The 25,338-nt window shown below is 42.0% G+C and overlaps 1 protein-coding gene and 1 pseudogene across 2 annotated transcripts in view; one reads left to right on the top strand and one right to left on the bottom strand.

The window, feature by feature from the left end:
* The window catches only part of Lrmda (leucine rich melanocyte differentiation associated), a 1,173,619-nt gene that overhangs the window by 432,684 nt on the left and 715,597 nt on the right, over window positions 1-25,338 (top strand). The window lies entirely within an intron of this gene.
* LOC103747441 lies at window positions 15,643-17,003 on the bottom strand (annotated as a pseudogene).

Here is a 25,338-nt window from a genome sequence, read left to right as displayed (position 1 = left end):
GGCTAAACACACATTTGTTCGTAAAACTTGCAGAGTGGCTGAGCATCATTAAGCATGAGAAATAGGTGCAGCATGCTGGGAAGAGAGTAGAGCAAACAGATGTTGTGAATTTTCATAGGCATCCTTCATCCACCAGTCCATCATTAATATGGTTGAAGGTGATCCTTTCTTTTTATTTAATAAGCATGAACAAAGTGCATGTGTGGAGATTCTGCTGAACACACTTCTTTTCCCATGGACATAGAACATGCAAGGGTGGGAGGCGCTTAGCAAACCAGCTCCCCCAGTGCCTGGAATGTGGTGTCAGTCTTGGGGCTGCTAGAGCTGGGTACTGCTCTTGTATTTCCCTCTCACTCACCCTGCCGTGGTCTTAACCACCCCATTGTTCCAACTGCTCCCAGCTGATTATCTGTAACTGCAGGAGAACAAAAAATGTTCTGGCTTTTGACCTCAGAAATTTCAATTACACTGCTTAGGTAGGGTACATCCGGCTTCTATGACTGATCTCCCTTCCAACTCCACTTCCTTAAGATGATCCCGGCTTTCATAACTGCACTTTTGACAAAGTGTCTTGATCTTTACATGTGTTATCCAATTCTGCTTTCTTCCCTTCCTTTTCTTCCTTTGGACTTCCTAGGCCTTTGAGAACATAAATGTTGACCTGTAAAGGCTTACAACCTCCTTCCCCTCTTTGCAGAGGCCAGGCTTCTGATCTCAGTTACCTCGGCCCTTGTCCTTTGACAAAGAACAGGGAGCCCTTTCTGGTATAACCCATTTTTCCAATTTGTTTAAAAAAAAAAAAAGATGTTCTCTTTCTAGTGCCCAAATGAAAGTAACTTGTGGAACTCTAAAAAGCACTATATAGTTATTAAAAATATTTAGTAATATTTCTGAAGCTTCACACCATTGTAACTGAGCAGTAAGTTCTCTTTGTAGTTTTCCCATAGACCTTGTTACTGTTTCCTTAAATCCTAGTAGCTTTTTTTGCCCTGGCTTCACATTTAGTGCCAGGGACATTGGATCTCTGAAGCTGTATCTTTCTCATTGTGTGTGTGTGTGTGTGTGTGTGTGTGTGTGTGTGTGTGTAGACACGTATGCATGCATCTGTGTACGTGTATGTATTTACTCATTTTCAACCCAAACTAATGGGTGGAATGAAAAAGAAACAAATGTAATGAATGTCTAATACAGAGCTAGGGACAAGATACTTTGTTCCTTTTTGATCCTAAAGACCTGAGAAGAACTAAGTAACTTACACTTTTACACTCCTTTCATAGAAAATATGTTATAACGCCTTAAGGCAGAAATGAGGAATGCTGACAAAATCATTTATGAATATATATCACCTGGTAACCTCTGGTTTGTTCAACTTGATCCATGTACTTTCTGACCATCTGCAGCTGTGCGCATCTGCTTTGCTTTGGAGTGTCCAGTCGGTTTAGTAATGCTTTTGTTTAACCAGCAGCCCTGTAATTCTAGGAGTCCATCTGTGTTTAAATGTTCAGGATCTTGGGGCTTTGTGACAATGCTCAGATATTCTGGGGTTCACATTCAGCAGAGGTCACAAACCAGGTCCCTGGCATTCAGGTTGAAGCCATCTTTGAACTGAAGCATCTTTCAACTAACGAAGAATTCCCCACCCCCTTTCTAGAGGTAGTATTATTGGTTTCTGAAGCTTCACACCATTGTAACAAAGTAACAGATTTAAGTGGTGGCATAGCCGATGCCGGGTTTTTTGTTTGTTTGTTTGTTTTTGGCAGTACCAGGGATTGAACCTAGGATATCATGCATGCTAAGCAAGTATTCTACCATTGAGCTGCAGCCCCAGAACTACATAATGTGTTTTAATTGCCTTCATGGAACCCCTAACTTTTGAGTGTAATACGTATGTCCTTGGAAGCTCTGAGTAGCTCTGGATTTCCTCCAGTTTATTTTATGAACATAAATATACCCAAAGTTTAGAATGCTATTAGATCTGTGTGAACCTTTGCCCTCAGTAAGAGCACACACACATTAACTTAAGCTAATCCTGGGAGCCCTTGCCTTGGATTATGGCTGCTGTTTGTAAGTGCTCAACTTCTAAGACCATGCTGTTTCTACTGGCTGTTTGACCAAATGCAGTTAGGCAGATACATGCATGGAGTCTTTGCGTAGTGTCTTTGTCTTAAATACTTTGTGACACGGGGGCTTACCCGTGAGAGATGCTTCATTGGAACTTAAATTTTATACCAAGTAACTCCATTTCAGCCACCCCAAGCTGCAGGCACGTGTAGACCTCAGTGTTATGGACAAGAGCGAGGGAGGGTTGACCTTGCCACTTTTTGGTAAACTTTGTGCTTTGTGGTATAAGCAAAAATACGTTTGTTTGTTTGTTTGTTTTTAAATTCACGGGCATCTCTGCCAGTGTCTCTAGAATAATGAGAATTTACTTGTCAAGAGTTTATGGTCTCTATTTCAGGTCATATCCAGCCTCAAGGGCTAGAGAGCAGCTACCCCTGGACTGGAATGCTCGGGGTCATGTTACCTCCTCTTCAAGTCTTTGTTAGATGGAGGTGGTGGGTCCAATTACAGCTTATTTACAGGGCTAAATTTTAAATTAGCTTGATTACCTAGCATTCACAAAGGGTCTGGGTTCAATCCGCAGGACCACTGCCACCATCACCACAGTTATTGCCATGAACACCACCACCAAACCTTTAAAATCACCATGTTCCCCCTGTCCTTAGGTGTTCCTCTATGTCTAGAAGTATGATGAAATTGATATTTGGGGGTTTTCAGTGAAAACTGGTCATGCCTTATCTCAGGGATGAGCAAACTTTTATCTGATGCCTCTTTTCATACATATTTAATCCAATAAGTTTCTGCATTTTTAGATGAAAAACAAAAACTCGGTGACAAATGAAAATTATGTGAAATTCAAATTTCAGTGTCCATAAACAAATTCCATTCTTCTCCTTATTAAGCCTATGTTACTAAAAATTATAATTAATTTTTACTAACAAAATTTAAAATATATGTGGAATTTTTTTGTTTTGTTAGTTCCTCTATGACACCATTGATTTTATTACTTGGCCTACAAAGTCTAAAATATTTACTGTCTGGCCCTTTACAAAAGCATGTGTAGACCCAGACTTTAAGTTATTGCATGGTCTCACTAGTGATTTTTGAAAACATTTATGGAGGAACTAATTTAGTGGATGGCTAATAGACCCTTATAAATAAAAGAAAATGAATTTTTAAAATAGAGACCCAAGGTCATTGTACATGGCAAGGTAAAATGTTGCCCTGTGAAGGATGATGCGGTTTCAGAGGTGTGTGTCTGTCCACTGGGTGGATCAGCATGTCAAACACAAAGTAGAACATGCTCTAAAGAAGCAGAAAAATCACAGCTCTGCACTGTGACAGCAAAGGTCTTGTCTTGTTCATCTTACTTTCCTGTACCATAGTGCCTTTGGGATAAAAAAGTGTGTGTGTGTGTGTGTGTGTGTGATCAGATGACTTCCTCAATTGAAACACTTTCCACTTTATTTTTTTAAGACAGTACCTCTCACTGAACCTGGAACACACCATTTTGTCTAGAATGGCTAGTCAGCAAGCCCCCAATATTCACATGCATGTCCCACCCCCAGCGCTGGGATTACAGACATATACTGCTGCATCTAGCTTTTTATGTGGGTACTGAGGGGTTTTAAACCCAGTCCTCTTGCTTGTACACCAAGTACTTTATCCTTTGAGTCATCTCCCTAGCCTTAAAAATAAGTTTCTCTATGGTATGGATTTGAAGCGATGAATAAATACTTTCAGGGAAGGAAGAGCGTGATTGTTGATTATTTTGAACAGGCTTCAGCTGTTAGATAAACTCTGAACACATCTTCATGTATTGAATGTAAATAGTTTCCCAAAATAAGGATGTGAACACACACACACACACACACACACACACACACACACACACACGCGCGCGCGCGCGCGTGCGTGCAGATGGATATATAAGTTTTCTGGTCCATTGGAGAAACTAAGGAAGCTGGGCCTGAGTCTATCCATCCTAGAGGATAGCACGCCATGCTGGGTACAGAGACGTGGACGAGCCCTGGGCTGCAGGGTCCCGCATTCTTTTGCTGCCGCATCCAGGAATGCTGAGAAACTTGGACGGATCTCTTTCTTCCTCTGCCAAGGTCCTTCCACCCAGGGGAAGTGGGAATTATGACAACTCTAAGTATCAGTCCCCACACAAAGGTGTGGTGCTTCTTACTGCATCCTTAAAATACTTGCAGGATCTTCCAGTGGGACCAGGTATGGGGTAGCCCAGTGCACCATGGGAATTTCAAGCTCCTTAATTGTGGCCTCGTAGTTCAACTGGAGAGTCCTGAGCTTGAAATGGCGAGTCTTCAAACTTAAATCGGTGAAAAGATAACACAAAATTTTAAATAAGGAGGCGTTGCAGGGCGAGCCATACCTTTGTACGGTCACATTTCCATGGCAGGTGAGTGCTCTGGTTGGAGCTGGGAGGGCAGGTTCTAGCAAGAGGCCTGTGACTGTGGAGCAGAAGGGAAGGCTCGGCTGGCTGTGATGGTGGTAGCAGAAAGGGGAAGCCCTGTGGACGAAAAAGTCGCCTCTGAGCAAGTGACTCCCCGAACTAATTGGTGCATTACTCTCTGTGATGGGCCTGATGGTGCTGAGCTAACAAAATGAAAAATCAAATGAGAAATCGAACCCGGGAGCCTAAAAAGTTAGTAAACTTTGACATTAGAAATAAAATCAAATTTCACCACTGCTTTTCCGTAGTGACAGCCACATCTATCCATGTCACAGCAGCGGCCTTCGGTGTGTGGTGCCCCGTGGTTTTCCTTCCCTCTTTCTCTTTTTCCTTTTGCAAAATCAGCATTAGGCTATTTGGAGGACAGGCAAGAACTATTATGTTAAATTGCGCTACCTACAACTTAAGCTTCTGTCTTTGCTAAAGCTGCCAGTTTTTATAAACAACAGAAGACAGAAAGGGTTTACTAAGAATAATGTTGAAGCCCAAAAGAATCCTACAGCCTATAAATCTTAATAGAGGTTCTGAGATTCCAGAAGCTGGATGTGTCTCTTTTACCCAGGCTCACTCTATCTTGGCTCCCCTGTGATGACTCCAATTTTCTCGAAACCCAGGCGTAGTGCCTTGAATTTACTTGTGGCAATATTTGCCTACAAACAGGAATACATGCATATAACCTATGCAAATCAATAAAAACATGTCAAGACCCCTTAGATCGTACCACTCTCCTAAAATGCAATTTATCTTGTTGCAAATGAGAGTAAGGGACTGGGTAACAAATCGTGCCTGATCATTTAACTAGCACCTGTTGTCAGGGCCTTTGAAGACTGCATTTTTCATTTGACATACAGTAAATTGCATTTTCATATATATCAAATGGAAAAGGGAGTTGGGATGTACATATGCGGTTCTTTATGAATTTTATGAACAATGGTTATTTTAGAGCCACGTATGTAAAGGGTCACGTCAAAGCCCGCAAATCTGTTCCTTCCACATTGGTTGAGAACATGCTGTACTTTTCTTCTAGCTGGGTGTTGAAGTGTGCGGCAATGCTGAAAATATAATTATAACATTCATGTTAGGTGAAGGACAATTACTATAATTTTTGTATAAAATTGAATATAACTTAAATGTGTAAATGTGAAATATTTTTGAAAAAAAAAGTTTCTCGGGGGAAAACTGCTTTTTATAAATTACATTTTTCAGTCAATCCCTTTGTTGGCTTAAATTAGGAAACGCAGGTTTTTTTTTTTTTAATGCAATATTTTGTTTGCAGATGGGTGGCTGGTGCACAAATTCAACAGCGCTTAGGCTTATCAGCAACAGTGGTTTTCACATTAGCGAGCATGGGTTGGCAGTATTATTTGACATCTGGAACAAGCTATATTATACCAGACATATCAAGTATAGCTGAATGGATCATTTAACTGGCATTTGTTTCAAAAACTCCCACTCTTCAGCTCTTGCCTGGCTGTCATGATATGCCAGTTACGAATCCTGCCGTCTTCCAGCTTCCCTGTCCCTCCCCTGCCTTTGACAGTCTCACACTCACCCATCTTCAGCTGGGCAGTTTGCAACAACAGCCTTAAGGACATGTCTTTGCCTCTTGGTTTTGGAGAGGTCCATGGCGCCAGGCAGCCCACAGGACTCACACCTGTGATGATTGTATCTGGAAAGCAGCTCATCAGTGGTATCTCCAACTGTCTTCCTCTTTCATTGAGTGCCTGATTGTGGGTCTTTTAATACTTCTCCATTTGGGGAGTGGGGTGACTATGTCAAGGGGAGAGCAGATTCCTTGAATCTCATATAACTTAGATAGAAAGGGAGAGAAATGAGAACGAATCCTCTTGCATTGCACTCTTAAATAAAAGAACCACATGGGGGCAGAGAGGGGAGGATTGAAAACAGGAAGGAAATGAAAATAGTAGAATTTTAGTGCTTCCCCCCATCCCTGTCTCCTCCCTGACCCCATCCCTGTTCCTCTTTCCAGAGTCTCACAATGTAGCTCAAGTTGGCTTAAAATTTGGCATCATACTGCCTTGGCCTCCTGATTAGAGTTCCTCTTAATGTGTCTAGTTAATCATTGCTTTCCACTTAGAGGTCCAGCCTCTAAGGATTTTATTCCTTTGCATTTCAAGGTCAGGACCACCTTAGGACAGACAGGCCAATGCTAAGGTTGAGGAAGAATACACTGACTTCATGCAGAAGTGTCACATTTCTGTTCGTTGTTTCTGTTTGTTTTGGTTGGGAGCTTTGCTCCTTTAAATCAGCATAGTACAAACAGACTCCACCTGGCTCACTGAGTTCCTGCCAGGCACTCAAAATTTAGAGGGCTAGGAACTTACAAAGTAAAATGAATCTGAAAAAGTAAAGGTCAAATAACAAGACACGTGATAGGTTCAAGTTTGGTTTTGTTGCATTTGACAGAATTGTTAAATTCAGCATAACCCACTTAGAAGTAGAAGCAAGAGGCTAAAAAGGGCTTGATTGTTCCAATGTCACTGAACAGAACCAGCCAAGTCTGTCTGGTCATAGTGTTGGAAAGAAAGAAGCAACCTACATCTTCTTAATAGTTCTATTGAGTTGGGGCTAAGTCACCTCTGTGCAGCAGTGCAGTAAAATGTCACACTCAGAACTCAGGGAGCAAAACCCAACCAGACAGCAAAATCCTCAGCAGGATCCACCAGAAAGCATAAAACACACAGAAATAAACTTAGCTGAGGAAGCAGGTGCCTGGTACACTTAAACCTAACATGACTATGAGAAATTAAATATGAAAATAAATGCAATGACATCCTTAGTACATGAATTACAAGATTTAATATTGCAAAATACACCGTGTGTGTGTGTGTGTGTGTGTGTGTGTGTGTGTGTATGCTTGCATGTGTGGCTGGGCACATGTGGAAGCCAGAGGATGATGTCATGTATCTCTTCCTCCATTATTTCCTGACTTAGTTTATGAGGTGTGATCTCTCACTGTTTCAGCCAGATTAGCTAGCTAGTGAGTCCCCAGAATCCACCTTTCTTCTTCTCCCAGGTTTACAGATTTGCATAGCTATGCCCAGCTTTTATATGGGTTCTGGGGATCCGAACTCAGGTCCTGCTGCTTATATAGTAATCACTTAACTCACTGAGCCATGTCCCCAGTCCTCATTTTTAAATCATGCCATTTTTTTTTAAGTTGTAGGAGATCCTTATGCATTCTAGATTTAATCTTGGCTATATATTTAATATATTTTATATAAAATGATAAATAATATATTTGCTTATACCTGGTATATTATATATATAACAGTATATGTTTCTAAATATGTTGTGTATGACGGTAAACTCAAGATACATGAGGAACTCCTTAGAACAAAAAGAGTTTTTAAAAAAAATTAAAATTTTAAAAATAAGCAAAGGACTTGAGTAGACATTTTTCCAAAGAAGATAGATGTACAGATAGGCATATGAAAGGATGCTTATCGCCTCTAATAATAAGAAAAAAGGATAAGAATCATGGGATATCATCTGGTACCCAGCAAGATGACTCATTAGGACAGCACCATCAAAGAACAGGAAATAACCAGTGTCAGTGAAGATATGGAGACACTGGAATGCTTGAGATAAAACATCAACTGTAGAAAAGTGATTCCTCTAAAAATGAAGAGAGCTACCATATGGTCAACAGTCTTGAATCTGGAAGAATTCAAAGCAAGATTTTGAAGGGCTCTTTTCACACCAAGTGTTCACCGTGACATTACCTAACAGTTGGAAGCAACTGAAGCATCAAACAACAGATGGGTAAAGAAACTATGGTATATACATACAATGAAGTATTATGTGGCCTTAAAGAAGGTAATACTGTCACACACTGTAGCATAGATCAACCTTAAGGATGTGATAGAGGAAAAAAATTAAAAGGACAAATAGTATATAATTGTACTCATATTAAGTAACTGAAACATTCCAAATCACAGAAAGTAAAATATGTGGTTGCTGAGGGCTTGGGAGGAGGAAGTGAGATAGCTGAGTCAGTTTTAATGGGTACAGAGTTTGTTTTACCAAAGAGAAAGGTTCTGAAGAGCTCCATCACAATAATATAATTCTTCACAATAATAAACTGTGCCCCTAAATGGTTATGTAAGCAAATGCAGTGTGTTGTGATTTTGTTTTAGACCACCCAAAAAACTAAAATTTAACCAAAGAAGGTGTTGGTTCCTTCAAAGCAGATGTTGACCCCTAGTTAGAAACATTTAATTTTAGTTGTTAATGATATGAATAAATGATTGAGGGCAGAATGTGGGTCTTGGGTCTCAGGAGGTCCTTCATGTTATAGTATCTTTACCTTCTGGCTGCTGCCTCCTCAGCTCCTATTTCCAGCACACTTTGGAAGTACCATGTGTGCCTTCCTAGTAGTAGTGACATTTGCCTACTGTCTTTTCAGTCTGAGGATGGTAGCAGCTTCTTACCCTCCTTCTCCACCATGTCTCTACAACACATCTAATTCTGTATATTAAATTCCTTCTGTTGTGGATATTTGAAGCTTTTACTGTTTAGGTTTGACCGTAACTGGGTAGTTCTTCAGGCTTCCACAAAGTCCTGTTGTAAAACCTTTCACTGAAGGAAAGCAAGATTGAAAATAGCGTTTTGATCACCCTTTCCAGTTTAGTTATAGGAACTAGGTTTATAGTCATCCCGAAAGCAATGGCTGACTACGCGCAGGTAAACTGGCTTGGGTTTCTTGAGTGTTGTTTTACTTGTGGTGCCATATAAATTGTGAAGTGGGGTGAAAATAAATGCTGGAATCTCTGATTTTATTTCACAGCATGAATAGGATAAGCATGGTGTTTTTATATCAGAGGCACTCCCATAATCATAACTCAGCATGGCTACTCTGTACAGTTTAATAAGGCTGCATTTATTATATCATCACCTTGACAGGCTAGCATGAGTTCAGACGTACACCAGAAAGAGAGCCCAGTGTAGACTGAAAAGTCTTTAGATTGCAAATACCAAGAATAAAAACTCACCTGCAGATTATATAGGCATTAATCATTAAGCATCTTGAGATTTTAAAAAGTATAGTAGGACCATTATGAAAACTGTAAGTGATGTATTTTAGTGGTCTCTAGCAAGCTAGAAACTCCCCTATTAATGTTGCGAGCTGGACCATTCCATTCAGACTTAGTATTCAAAAATTAATAGTATTCTCTACCCCCACCACCCCACTTTTAAAAGCTTTTGAATCTAGGGTCTTATTTTTAGTCACATAATTACATCTAGTTTTCTCAAGGGGTAGACCTTGGGATGAGGGAGGATGACAGCTGAGGGGTACAGGAAACAAAGTCAAGGCAAATAGCAGAGTCATCAATATTGATGCATCTGACACTCGGGGTCCCAGATTTGAGACACTACCCTCACTTGGTGCCTGGGTTTCCAGTTTGTCGTTTACTGGGGAATAGATAATTAGGGCCATAGCTGGAAATTTGAAGAGCTCAGAAAGCTGAGGAAAGGCTGAAATTTGACACACAGAACTTGCTTGGTAGACACTTAGGCCAGAATATTCTGGGCAAAAGTTTGGAGGCACAAACACAGAGAGAACATGTCTTTCTATGGGAAAAAGCACAGAAGTGTTTTAAAGTTAGGCTTTTTTCAAAGTATAAAAGAGCAACTTTTTGATTTTAGTTGTTGTTTTTTTGACTTTGCCTGGAAGAGGATGGTTGCGGTGGTGGCTGTTGTTCAACATGATTGAATATGATTGTGTATTATTACTTGCTGATGGGACTTAATTTTCTCATGTTTAAATGTGATGCATTATCTTGTGTCTAGAACATATTAAAATGAGTTCAAAATGATAAGCAAAGGAACTCCGGTTGCTTCTGTGAAAACACGCTTGTTTACTGAGCTGCTGGTGAGGCTGTGGGATCTGTCAATACTAGGATGATACAGAGACGCAGATCACAGAGATACAGGACTAGAGCAGCCCTTTGTGATGGCCAAGCCCTTCAGACCACAAAGGAAACTAAGGACTTAGGATCATTTTCATCCTGGCTCCTTTTTTTTTTTTTTTTTTCCTTTCTCTGTTCTTTCCTTCCAACTCACAACTCATCAACTTGAAATACCCCTGATAAAGCTCATTTATAATGCTGACCAAATTTTCTGGCTTCATCCAGCTGTTCATTTTTTTTTTTCCCTCTTGGAAGGCCCCAAAGTCTCCTCACTACTTGTTCTGAAGATAAATTAGTGACTTCTAAATAATGCAGTGAACCCTAATTCTCTTTGATTAGTAGCGAGTTAGATGATAGCGACCCATTGAAATTGGCCATCAGCATAAATAATGAGGGAATGAACTGATAAAATGCAAAGTCACCGGCCGTCATAAATCAAATGAAATCCACTTTCTCTGGAAGTCACTGAAATTAGAAGTCCATGCTCCTATTAATTATTTTGCCTTCTGAAGACGACAGTGTTATAAATCAGCCTTGAAAGGCCCTTCACTTAGAAAGCTGAAAGAGCGCGGCTGCCTGCAAATTGCTTTGTGTATGCACCTAATTGTTTCTTAAGTAATCCACCTTTGCAGCATGCATAGCTCTGGGAAACCAAGAAGTGTCTCTAGAGTTGAGCTCATCAATGTGGCCTTAGGATGGGCCTCATGGAGGCCCGAGATGGGCCAGATTGAAGTGGATAAGTACCCACCCCTTTGCTGGAAACTATACCCTCAACTTCCCTGAGCATTCACAGCCAGTGAGGGCCAGCTATTCTTAGAGTGGTTTTCTGTGGCAGGATCCAGAAGGCTGATTGTAGGACCTAAGGCATGTCCTCATCTGTCTCTTAGCTTCCAGACAGGCCCAAGAAATGGAAACACTTCCTCTCAGTGCAAACCCCCAGATTTTAAATACTAGAGGAAGAAAGGAAGCCAGATTGGAAATTTGGTTTCTCAGGTTTGTGTTGAGTTGTTGTAATCTGCATATATCAGGTGTGAAATGATAGATAATGTTTGTTAAAAGGTGGGCTGGGAAATGATACTCATTTAGGGGCCTATTTGGCAACAGACATTTAAAACAGCAACATTTGGGGGGAAAGAGGTTAATTGAGAGATAGGAAATGTGGTAAATTAGTTTCACTTAGGACCACTACCTATCATAGTTAACATTTTGAGTTTGAGACTGCTGGTTATAAACAAAAGGAAGAGTTCTTACCTAGGAGTGGTCTCATAGTCGGTCCAGCATTGAGTTATAGACACTGGATAGTTAGCAAATCTGGGCAGAGTTGACAAGGCAATTCTGAGCTTGCCATTGAGTGCGGGTTGGCTAGAGTTGGCTTCTGCAGACATGGGTAAGGTTTATGAGAGTGAAAACAGACGTCATAGGAACAGACCCTGAGAGCCCCAGGTACAAGTTCGGTGGATTGTGCATGCCCAAAGTTAGCTGTGAGGAGGGCTCCACAGAAGGGGTGGCAAGGATGTGGTTTTGAAGCATTCTTAGGTTCCTCTTTTGTAACTTTCCCACCATCTGCTACAGGCCTGCTAGATTCCCCTGGTGGCAGGTACTGTAAATCCTGGCCTTAAAAAATGAAATTACCTTCTGCATTATTAGAAGTACATTGTCTGGTGTTTTTGTGTTGTGCTAAGTGGTATATCTTGGTGGTGGTTGTGGTGGTGGTGGTGGTGGCGGTGTGTGTGTGTGTGTGTGTGAGCAGTCTAGCATTTGAGTGAGTCAAGCTTCTCACATGTGAATGTGTTTAGTGTTGGGGTTAGCTAACACTTAGATCATTGGAAACCTGTGTAACCCATTCTGAAAACTGAACTCAAAGATGTATTATTGAGCATTATGTCATGGAGTGGAAAGGACAAGTTATTCCCTGGGGTATTGAATCCTTAATGCAAAGATGTTCTGGGATGTATCCTTGCAAACCAAGCAGTTCTGTACTTTCTCAGAGATTTACACCCTTGGGATGGGAAGATAATTCAACCCCCAGATACCCCAGAGAAGCCTGAGCCCAGATCCTGGGCCTTGCCAACTTCCTGTCAGTGCTGAATTCTGCCTGCTACAGGGATGGAATCAGGGAGGGAAATGCTGCTTGGGGCTTCCTGACTTGCTTCTAGAAGTCTAGGAGGCCCTGCCCTGTGCCCAGTGTCCAGCACAGACCGAGTGTTCTGCTATGAGTCCTTACCTGGCAGTGGATGCTATGGTCTGTGCTGGTCCTCCTGTAGTCTGGAGTAGGTTATGTGATGTGAGCATAAGGTAAGGATGTGTTAATTGCTGGAAGCACATGAGGATTGGGGAGGAGCTCATCTCATGACTATGTTAGATGAAGATTTGTTTCTGAGGTCAGTAAAGGATAGACAAGAGTTAAATCATCCGGGTACTAGTTCCCAATGCAAAAGGAGTCGGGGAGGAAGGAGGGTGGAAGAAAGGGATGGAGGGAGGGAAGAAAGGAAAATAAGTCAGCCAGACATTCTGCAGGATTGTCCTGGCTGGTGGCATTTACTGCTCAGCTTTTATGGATTTTTGGATATATTTATTTTTCTTAAACGATATTCTTGTGTATAGTATATTGTAATCAGAGAGATGAATATCTTGATTTCCCTGGAATAGTCTTTAAATATATTTATTTATTATCATTTTTATCTTATATGTGTCTTATTTTGTTTCTCCATTGCTGTGACAAAACACTCTGACCAATACCAACTTGGGGAGGAAAGGGTTTATTTAGCTTACGTATCCCAGGGCACAGTTCATCCGGGAGCTGAAAGTAGGAACTCAGGGCAGGAACCTGGAGGCAGGTGCTGGAGCACAGGCCGTGGAGGAATGCTGCTTTACTGGCTTGCTCCTCTGGCCCCTACTCAGCTTTCTTATGCAACATAGGTCCACCTACCCAGGGGTGGCATCACCCACAGTGGGCCGGGCCCTCCCGCAGTAGTCAACAATCAAGAAGGTGTCCCAGGGACATGGCCACAGGCCAGTCCAATGAAGGCAATTCCCCAATTGAGGCTCCCTCAACCTAGATGTGTCAAATTGACACTAAAGCTATCCAGCACAATATGTATGAGTATACAGCATGTAGGTAGGTGTACCCATGTTATGCAATGCCTTTGGAGATCAGAAGAGGGTACCAGATCCCCTGGAACTGGAGTTACAGATGGTTGTTAGCTGCCATGTGGGTGTTGGGAACAGAATCTGGGTCTTCTTCAAAAACAGCCAGTACTCTTAACTGCTGAGCCATCTCTCTAGCCACATAACCATGGCTTTGAAATTTTTTTGATTTATTTTTATTTTATGTGTATGAGTGTTACACTTGCCTGTGTTTAAGTGCACCTGTGTCATGCAGTGCCTGCAGAGGACAAAAGAGGGCATCAGATCCCCTGGAACTGAAGTTATAAATGGTTGCTAGCTGCCATATGAGTGCTGGGATTTGAACTTGGGTCTTTTGAAAGAACAGCCAGTACTCTTAACCGCTGAGCCATCTCTCTAGCCTCATAATCAAGGCTTTGAAAATGTGCAGACTCTTCACTTAGTCCCTAGCATGTGACCTTGAGCAAAGCTAGTTTCCCTCAGCCTCTGTTTCTTAATCAGTAAAGTGGAGATCACTATAACTCTTTTGCAGATTTTTGATGGAGATTACATCAAATAACACATAAAGAACTTAGTGATGTATTGGGAACATAGGTAGACAGAGAATAAACATTCTTCCCCAGAGTGAGCCAGGAAGCTTGGGGGTTGGGATGTGCAATTGGATCCAGCTTTAAGTTGACACAAACAGTATAATTAGCATCTACCCAGTGTAGCAGAGGATGAGAAAACCCAGCACCCTGCCACTCTGGTGTGGGGAGAAAATGCTCTCGTTATGGTCACCTGTTCTCCAAGCTGTGGGGATGCCCCATAAGAAGAAATGCAGGAAAACACCCACACGGTGGGCAATAACTCATTCAGCGTTCCTAGGTAAAGGAGCCAGACATGCAATAAACAAGAGGAGGAGTCTGGGGAGATGGCTCAGTCAGTAAAGTCATAACCTGAGTTTAGATTCCCAGTACCCAAGTAAAAACCTTGGTACGTAGCAATGTGTGCCTATAATCTCAGCACAGTGGAAGCAGAGATAGGATCCTTGGGGCTCACTGGTCAGCCAGTCTAGCTGATCAGTCTGAAAAAATAAGATGGCAAAGCATTTGAGAAAGACACACAAGATTGACATCTGGCCTCTCCAAGTGCATATGGCCCCTCTCACCATGAACATTTATCTATACAAACCAAAAAATAAAGTAAGAAGAGATGAAAGTAATCTATTGGTGTCCAGCCTTCTAAGTCTTCATCTGTGAAATGGGAATAAAAATATTATAGTAGGAATTAAATAAACTCATAAATATAAATGAGTATTGCAAGCTATAGGGTTCTGGGAGTGAAGGGAAATAATATTTTCCTTGTTCAGACAGCTAAAGCACAAGATAATGTAAATACTAGCCCAGCGGTAAAAGGACCCCAGGAGGCCCAGTCACTCCACAGCATACAGCACATGGATCTTTAAAATAGCATTCATTAATCCTCTGCACGCAGTTAAGTTTGTCTTCGCAACCAGGATTAGCATTATTACGCAGCTTGAGCAACTTTGTGGAGATTACTATTCCCATTTACATTTTTTTTTTTGGTGTACTGAAGCACTTTATTTTTTTCTTTACTTGATGATGTGTGCTGGGGCCTAATGTTCTTATTGAACAATAGAAAACCAAAATTTGTCATTTCTTAAAAGAATCGAGTACAGAAAAACCTTACATAAAAGGATGAATAAATTTACAGGTGTAAGTGCAAACATTCCCAGCTCAAGGCAACGAACAACCCACTCCCAGCTCAAGGCAACTAACAACCCATGGGTCAGGAGGGAAACACCAGAACGCAAACTGGGTCCTAAGAACTTTCCCACCCTGTTGGACCGGCAAGTGCTAACTGGTTTAGGAACCCTTGCCAGTCTCAAGAAATCCTGGACCAATCAGCTCTGTCGTTTATAATACCCTGCACAGATCACTGCACTGTGCTCACAGATCCACCAGGTTGGGGATTTCTCTTCCATGGCGTGCTGGCTGGCCTCAGCCACGAGGTGACTGAATGGAACATGGCCTAAGGACTTAAATCAAGATATGCACAGGGTATTAAACATATACCAAGGGAACAGTTAACTTGAATACAGGGCCAGAAATCAGCAATAAGGCCTAAGATCCAGTGCTGATATCAGATAGAAGCTTCAAGGACAAATTTCTTTTCAAAGGCTTATTCCAGTTTCATGAGGCTAAGCATGAGGTGTACATTTGCCAGGGCAAATTGATACTTCAGAATCAGCTCATGCAGCAGATGCCTGGCACCTGCTCAGTTCATCTAGAAGCATTTCTGGTGGACGATGGAGGGGCCTGACTCATCATACTCCTGCTTGCTGATCCACATCTGCTGGAAGGTGGACAGTGAGGCCAGGATGGAGCCACCAATCCAGACTGAGTACTTGGCTCAGGGGGAGCAATGAGATATCTTGATCTTCATTGTGCTAGGTGCTAGGGCCATGATCTCCTTCTGCATCCTGTTAGCAATGCCTGGGTACATGGTGGTGCCGCCAGACAGCACTGTGTTGGCATACAGGTCCTTGTGGATGTCAACATCACACTTCATGATGGAGTTGAAGGTTGTTTCATGGATGCCACTGGACTCCATACCCAGGAAGGAGGGCTGGAAGAGCGCCTCTGGACACCAGAATTGCTCATTGCCGATGGTGATCGTAGCTCATAGTTCCTCTCCAAGGAGGAGGAGGATGCAGCAGTGGCCATTTCCTGCTTGAAGTCCAGGGCAACATAGCACAGTTTCTCCTTGATGTCACCTACAATCTCCCGCTCGGCTGTGGTGGTGAAGCTGTAGCCTTGCTCGCCAGGATCTTCATGAGGTAGTCTGTCAGGTCCCAGCCAGCCAGGTCCAGATGCAAGCTGGGGTGGGGAAGGGCATAGCCCTTGTAGATGGTCACTGTGTGTGTGAGACCCTGTCACCAGAGTCCATGACAGTGCCAGTGGTGCGCTGTGAGGCATACAGAGACGGCACAGCTTGGATGGCCACATACATGGCTGGAGTGTTGAAGGTCTCAAACATGATCTGCGTCATCTTCTCTCTGTTAACCTTGGGGTTCACAGGGACCTTGGTCAGCAGCACCGGGAGCTCCTTGGGGCCACGCACAGCTCGTTGTAGAAGGTGTGACGCCAGATCTTCTCCATGTCATCCCAGTTGGTGACGATGCCATGTTCAATGGGGTACTTCAGGGTCAGGATGCCTCACTTGCTCTGGGCCTCGTCACCCACATATGAGTCCTGCTGGCCCATGCCCACCATCATGCCCTGGTGGCGAGGGTACCTGACGATGGAGGGGAACACGGCCCTGGGGGCATCGTTGCTGGCAAAGCCAGCTTTGCATATGCCAGAGCCATTGTCGATGACCAGCGTGGCGATTTCTTCTTCCATGGCGGCCGACAGAGAATGAGGGTGAAGGAGAGATGAGAGGATGCGGAGAGCAGAGCAGCAGTAGGAAGTGAGACCAATGGCAGCGAGTGAGCTCCATTTTACATTCTTAATTAGAAAGAGCAAGTAGGATATATTTTTCTTAAGGTTGCAACCAGGTGATTCAGTCTGTAGAATAACTGTATTGCCTGCAGGTGGCCAGGTCAGGTTCTCTGTTATGACTAGGGCTCTATGTGACCCTTTGCTTCCTGGGAGGTACAGACCCTGTGGCCCCCTGTATGTTCTCATTTCTATACTCTGGCCTTTTTGCCCATTCAGTCACAGAGACAGTCACAAATATGGGACCTTTTATCCTCTCAGTGCAGCTCACATTAGGCCCATGAAAATACTTATGTCCTCTAGAAGCCCTCGTAAGAAGATAAATATATCCATAAATGACCATACTTGCTCATTCCCGTCCTTCCAAAATCATTGACTTCCCCTTCTCTCTCTTCTTGTCTCCCACGAATTATTACAGTGCAACTGGCAGTACAGGAAGGTCTCCACCCAAGCTAGAACTAGGTAGGACTTGGTTATATGCATCTAGCTGGTACTTTAATAGTGAGTAAAATGACTGCAGTATTTACTCACCCAGACCACCCTGGAGGATAAGAGAGGTAGAGCAGGGCTAGGCCTCCCGCCGTAGTCCTGCCTCACTCTTGAATCACCTCTCCTCCTCCTTACTGACTTCCACTCTCCTGTAGGTCTGCTTGTCTGTTCTGCTCTTGTTGTTTTGGCTTCTCCAAAGACTACAAATGGGGCTGGAGAGATGGCTCAGTGGTTACGAGTGCTTGCAGCTTTTCTGGAAGACTGGGATTCTGTTGCCAGCACCAACGTTAGGTGGCTCACAATTTCCTGTAACTCACTGTGGTGCTTTGAGTGAGAATGTCCCTCAGAGGCTCCAAGTATTTAGACATTTTGTCCCCAGTTGATGGCGCTATTTTGGGAGGTCTTAGGAGGTGTGGCTATGCTGGAGGAAGCACGTCCCTGAGAGTGGGCTTAGAGAGTTCTTAAGACTTGCCGGATCTCCAGTCGCACTCTGACTCCCGTGCCTTCTTGAAGATGTAAGAGCTCAACTTCTTCTCCTGTTCCTACTCCAGCCACCTCTGCCACCATGCCTCCCCACCACAATGGACTCTTGCCCCTTTGGAACCATAAGGTAAATAAATTCTTCCTTTTGTAAGTTCGTTTGGTCATGGTGTTTCTATCACAGCAACAGAAAAGTGATGACTACACTCACAATCACCTGTAACTCCACCTTCAGGGATCCAATGTCCTCTTCTAGTCTCCAAGGGCACATGGACTCATGAGCGCGCACACACACATACCCCTATGTAAATAAAACATAAAGAAGATTTGCTTTTAAAGCCTCCAAATTCTTCTTTGGAGAACTATTTGGGAGGAGAGTTTGTAGCCTGTATTCTTATAGAAAATTAAACTTTGACTACTGCATTCTCCATATTAACTCTTGATTGCCGAGACTTGGTCTGCTTGACTATCTCACTCCATCCTCCAATATGTATTCCAGCAGCAGTGGCAGTATGAGTTTCTGTGTTGACTTCACCTTGTTCTGTGAGTGTGTATTTCCTCCCTGCACGCACGAGCTTTGTTCACTTAGCAGCTGTCCGTTTCCTTCAGTGGTATGTTCCATACCTTTCCATGCATGTACATATTGAGATACTCACATGTTTTCAGTTAACCACAGATATTCTTTACTATGGATAAGCCAGAGTTATTCAGTCCTGAGCCATCTGATGGGCACTTTGGTTGTTAATCAATTTTCCTTATCATATCAGTAGTGAACGTCCTTGTTCTGGGTCCTGTTCACATCTGTACAAGTGTTTCTCTTGAGTATAGCCTGAGATGTAGAATTCATTAACACTGTACACATGTTAGACTGTAATGGAGCCTCCACATCCGTGGTCTGTTGTGTTTGATCAGCAGTCACTTTTTGAGTGATGTGTGGAAAGTGTCATTCGATTCATTCCCTAGCCAATGTTTGATATTAGCGCTCTTTCAGAATTTTTACAGTCTGTTGGACACGACATGGTGCAGCTCACTGTCATTTTCAGTTTTCATTTCCCTGCCAAGTTGGTAAATTGTTCTATGTATTTATTGTCTATCTTTCTGAAATTTTTCTGTTGTGACTTGCATATATATTCACCTTTCTTATTGTTTTCTGTTGGCTTGTATGGCTTTTATTTATTGGTCTCTTTATATATTCAGGGTGGCCTGAATATACATTATATATGGCCTAGTGTCTCATACGTTAAAAATATTTTCTTTCAATCTGTTGTCTTTCAATTTTATGATGCATTTTATTGCATGTATGTGTTTTAGTTTTGATGCTGTCAAATTAATATCCTTTTTTGTGTCTTGTTGAAGATCTTCCCAACTCTTAGGCCATAAATATTTTATTCTCCAATATTTCTTCTAAACAGAGTGATACCAAGTAGATAAGGAATTAGATATGAGGTGCCTTGTAAACCTGCAGCTGTATTTTGGTAGCTGTATGTCTTGGTTTGGCAATGAGTTTGACATGAACAGCTGAACAGACTGCAGTCACATCTTAGAGCTATATCTCTGGACAGTCAGAAAGTCCCTTTGAGGTTAAACATCTTTGAAGGTGCAGTTAGGTTCTTCCTATATGCCAAGAACTAAGGAGCCAAGAAAATTTCCCAGTTGCCACACACGTGCTAAGGAAGGGCCAGCATCCGGTAAAGACCCTGGATTGACTATAACATCATTTGTATCATGCTTTTGACCTTGTGAGATATTTAAACTAATTATGGGAAGAATTACCCTTAAAGGAAGATCCATTCCACCATGATTTGAGAGGGGGAAGAAAGTGCCATCCTGCTCCCATGAATATGCCATCCACCTCATTAATATTCAGTGAAACTTTAAAAAAATCCACAGTACAGAATTCGGTGGATTGCTCACACCCAGGTCAGCGTCTGTCTCCATTTTCTCTCTGGCATATACCAGCCTTCATTCTGCTTTGCTAAATAAACTTCTGCTTTAACTGTCAGCTGAATTCTTTCCTTTGAGCCCTAGGGAGAAACCTCCATTCATTGCCCTTATTTTACTTTTTACATCTTGATCCCTTGTTTTGTGGTTTTATACTTAGGCTGAGATCAAAATTAAAGCACTTTTTTTTTTTTTTTCCTGCGCGTGGAGAAACAGTTGCTCCAGTACCATTGGTTTTAGGTTATTTTGTCTTTGGAAGTCTTTTTTCTTTTCTTTTTTGAGACAAGGCCTTCCTGTAGCTCCAGCAGGCCTGAAACTCACTATGGAGATCAGGTTGGCTTCAATCCCACAAAGATCTGCCTGTATCTGCCTCCTGAGTGCTGGGACTAAAGGTGTGTGCCATGACACCATGCCCAGTTTAGGAGTGGCCTTTAAAACACACACACACACACACACACACACATAGTTTCTAATTATACAGAAAATTGGGCCCTACTATATTTATGACCTGTTAGTCTAGTTGTTTGTATCAGAAGTATTAAAAGGTGGTATCTAAACTGTGGGAGCAGTGTCACGAATTTCCAGAGGAGCCTCATAGGGCGTTTGATGAAGCCTCCTCATCTTGTGTTGACTTCAACTATACTTTCAATCCAAACCCAAGGCTGGGTTTCTGTGCTCTTGGAAAGCTAGGTCATAAAACTATGTGGCCTATTTTATCACCATCCTTGGGACTCTTCTTACAAGGTGGACCTGAGGTGTGAGAGTCAGCTGAGTATGGGGAGGCTATCCATTAGAAGACACAAGTTCCAATTATAATTCTGCCATGAGTTTTTTGCCTGTAGATAATGGAACTTTTTCCATTATACACTGAAAAGAAGTGGGTTGAGTTGTCTTGGGATCCTGACTTACTCCTGCACCTCACTGTGTGAGTTGGGGTAGATATTTAACTATACTTTTTCACATCTGTGACTTAGGATGTTATCTACCACTCAGGAAGGTTTTAAGTTATTTCTAAACAAAAAAGACTATGAAGTAGCATGTTTGTTAACTATATAGAACCCCAGAAAATAGAGCTACATACTAATGTGAACAGGCCTTGTTTTTATTGTGGTCCAACGAAGATAATAAATCTTGTTTCACCTTGGAGAGCTGTTCCAAGCGCCAAATGGGATGTGCTTTGATAAAATTGAAATGCCGTACAAATTATTTATGGCTGAAGAATGCCAACAGGTAGACTGGATTTGGAAAATATTAACCAAGCCCACAGGGTTACTGCAGTTGAGTGAAGATTATATTTGTAGGGTATCTTCAAGGGAGAATTTTTGTAGCAGGATTTATGGGCATCCTTAGGTCTTTACCCACTTGGGTGAAGAAAGGTTCAGGGCTGGTCCTTTGAGAGAGTGTACGTGGTCCTCCGAGTATAAATTACGGAAGAATGAGAAATCTAGGGGTTCTTGTGCTCAGAGAGGGGAGGTGCAGAGTAGGGTGACTATAGATGTCCCTGTGGGATCAAATGGTGTATTGTGTGTTTAAAATTTCAGTTTAAAACGTAGAACATTGATCCTTGTTTACAAATTGTGAACTGTTTCTCTTTTTTCCACACTTTACCTTCCTTTCCTACAGAGCCTCAGTCTGGAAACAGTAGAAACCCTGGATGATAATGTTTGGGTCTTGGCTGTCCTCATCAAATCCGGGTGTTAAAGGTTTGGTCTGCAGGATGGCAAGGCTAAGAGGTAGAGGGAGCTTTAAGAAGTGAAGGCAAGTGAGGGTCTTTATATTACTGGGGAAATGCCCTTGAGGGGATTGAGTGTCCCCAGATCCTTCCCCTCTTTCTCTCCCCTCCCTTTACTTCCCCTCTCTTCCTCAGACTCTCTCTCCTTCCCTTCTTCTCCTCTCTTTTTCTTTTTTTAGAAAATATTTTATTTATTATTTTTATTTTATGTGTATGAGTATATGGGTGTATGTGCACCCATGTTATACTGAAGAGGGCATCAGGTCCCCTGGAACTGGAGCTACAGATGGTTGTGAGACACCATGTGGATGCTGGGAATTGAACCCAGGTCCTCTGAAAGAACAGCCAGTGGTCTTAGCTGAACCATCTCTCCAGCCCTCTCTCTCTCTTTCTCTCTTCCTTTTTCTCCTCGCCCCTCTCTCCTTTCTCTGTTGCTTCCAGTCCAGGAGTTTTACAGGTGTGCCTGCCACGTGTTCCCCAGCATGACATGTTACCTTGTTCTATCCCAAAAGCCATGGAGCCAACCAGTCATGAATGAAGCCTGTAAAACTGGGACAAGATAAAACTTTTCATCTTTATAAGTTGATTATCTCAGCTGTTTGTTATGGCAACATACAACTGATGTAATGTATCATTTAATATTATCATTTTTTCCTTTTTGTTCATAATTTTATTTTCTGAGGCTGATTTTTATTATGGAAAGAACAACAACAGCCTCTTTCCTTCATGGTGTGGAGAGGGTGTGGTAGACTATAACTTTAGTGATCTCAAAGGATTCACACTGACCAGTGTTCACATCTCTGTGGTGTTTCTATATGTGTGGACTCTACCACTGGCTAGTGCAATGGTAGAGTACAAGTAGAGGCTTAATTTGGCACAGCAGACCTGTTTTTATCTGGAACATTTGGTTTAGAATCTACCTACCAGGTAAAGAAGCTCCAGCAGCTTTGTGGAAAAGGAAAGATAGTGCCCCAACCCCCATCGTTCCATCCTTCCAAGGCCTCTGAAATCTGTGATTTTTTTCAGTTTTTGTTTTATTTTTGAGAATTTCATAGATGAGTATTGTCTTTGCATTATTTCCATCCCTCCCTGTCTCCCACCAACGCCTCCCGTGTTTCTCCATTCCCTCACAATTTCTTGTCCTCTTCTTTGAGTATTATTCTCTCTCTCTCTCTCTCTCTCTCTCTCTCTCTCTCACACACACACACACACACACACACACATCTCACTAAATCCATTAAGTAGTACTGATGTACCTGTATTTAGAGGTGTCCATTTGAGATCGCATAACCTCTCAGGCAACTAGTCTCTGGCTACAACTGCTCCTTCCTCAGCATCCATTGATTGCCTGTAACTCTTCATCATGAGGTGGTACCCAGTGACATACCCCCATCCACCTTGGCTAATCTTGCTAGCCTACCATACTGTGATGATTTCATTGTTGCAGCTTTCCCATCATGTATGACATCGTCTTGAACATTCTAGTTCCTTCTACCATCTGACAGCAAACACATGAGACACTTCAAGTGAATCCTCTAAAAGAACCATCCAACTGAGCCCTGGCTTGCCTACAATTACGGACACATAAAACAGTTACTGTTCAAGTCTACTGCATGTTTTATGTAGCAATGGCTAGCCCAAATCCTTGAGTTTAAATGGTCATACACAAATACACATGTGTTCATGCACATACGCTTTTTTAATGTAGCTTAATCACTCTTAACTGGTTTTTCATATCTGAGAAATTAGTGTTTTGACATGGGTTCAGGTTATCTGAGGAGACTCTCAACTCTTACTTTGTTCCCCAGCTAGTCCACCCTCAAGGTAAGCTAGTGCCTCTGAGGTGTGTCTACAGTTCATTAAGGAAAAGGTGTGAAAGAAGTTTGTGTTCGTTTCCTGTCTGCTCCCCTAGATCCAGAGGCACCCCTGGGAGGAGGTGGCTGGGCAAAGATGGTTATTTCTGCAGCTCATAAGCACCGAGGACCTGGAAGACTTTATAAATCCATCATTTCCAGTCGTTAGGCAACATGTTGGTCAGCACAGGAGCCTCTCATTAATTCAGGGGAGATTTCCTCACGTCACTCTCATTAGTATTTATGGGATTTATCCACATCAATTGCTAGCGTATTAACAGGGAAATAACTAAACCTCCCAGGGTTTGTTGGCACTAATAAAAAGAGCTGGAAGTTGCAGAAATCACCATGATCAGAAGTATTTTACACCAGGGCCTGGAATTGGTCCTTTCAAAGTACCCTCCGGATGTTTTCCCGTTCAGTCTCCTTCCAGTGATATTTGTGTATTAGGACAGTCTTTAAAGCCTATGTGTAGACTGAGCAGAGAGTCCATTCCTTGCCATGAAATGACATTGAAAAATTAAAACACCATGGTCAGGCCAGAGCATCTAAGTCCATAAAGGGTTAAGTTTCTTATAATTCTTTTTAGTTTGGTCCCAGCTTATTAAAAAAAAGGAGCTCTGCATGTAAATATATTTTTTATGTATTCTGAACATAAAGATAGCTCTGTCCTACCATATTGATTTATTAGATTCTCTGACATTTTAGTTGTGGTCGTTATGTTATATTTATGAGATGAACGTTGGATTCCCTCATTATGTTTCCCTCATTTATTTTACATACTTTTATGGCTGGTTGTGCATCGCTTTACAGTTAAAGCTTTATTGCAGCTGTTAGCGTTGGGGGGAGGGAAAGGAAGTAGTTATCGATCGGAATTTACATGTTTACTGTTGTAATCATGATTTATTTAATCTGTATAAATATGAGCCCACTCTGAAATGAAAAAATATATACAGTATCTATATTTTAGATGGTAGAGCATTTGCTACTGGCCTCCTACCCTTTGGAGTGGAGAACTGGGGGACGATTTGGTATTCTGTGGATTAGCGCTTGGTGTACAGGTTGACGGTGAAGAGTGTGGGTTTTGGAGATTTCATACTGGAGTTTGAATCTCAGCTGTGTTGCTTACCAGCTGTGTGATCTGGGTCAAATCATTTCCTTTTTGGAGTTTCTCACTGCATTTGGGTCACAACGTTAAGAAACAAACAGAAGTTCAACCCTTCTAAACCCCTCTTTTTTCTTTTTAGGGTACAAGGCTATGTTGTATATACATTATTTAATGTGAACCACACATTTGGCCACTGAGTGTTTGCATTTTGTGTTTTACGACTTGGTAGTAATTCTTCAAAATAATTTACTTTTATTATCTCACTTCAGATATTCAAAGGATAATCTACCCAGCAAAAATGTTTCTCTTTCTATGTTTATTTTTGTTTTGAGGCTCTTTAGCAGAACTAATACTTTTTAATCAAGTCTCTAGGCCACTGGTCATAATTAGGGTTAGAATTACGAATTTTGTTCACTCACCATTCTGTCATATGCCCCTGTGATAGGTGACTGAATTACAGATCATCATGGAATTTCCAGAGCTTTTCAGAATGATTTACAGCTTTTAAAGAGAAATATCCAAATTTCCCTGTGTTGCCTAAATATTTCTCAAGAAGCAGGGATTGTTTTAACTACTTTCTTTTACTCTCTACCTAAAAATGCTATTGCCTGTCAGATCTAGCCCTCCCCGCAACCA

Source organism: Nannospalax galili, unplaced genomic scaffold (assembly GCF_000622305.1).
Source record: "Nannospalax galili isolate Female #2095 unplaced genomic scaffold, S.galili_v1.0 scaffold83, whole genome shotgun sequence".
Classification (NCBI taxonomy): domain Eukaryota; kingdom Metazoa; phylum Chordata; class Mammalia; order Rodentia; family Spalacidae; genus Nannospalax; species Nannospalax galili.
This window is presented reverse-complemented; position numbering and strand designations above follow the sequence as displayed.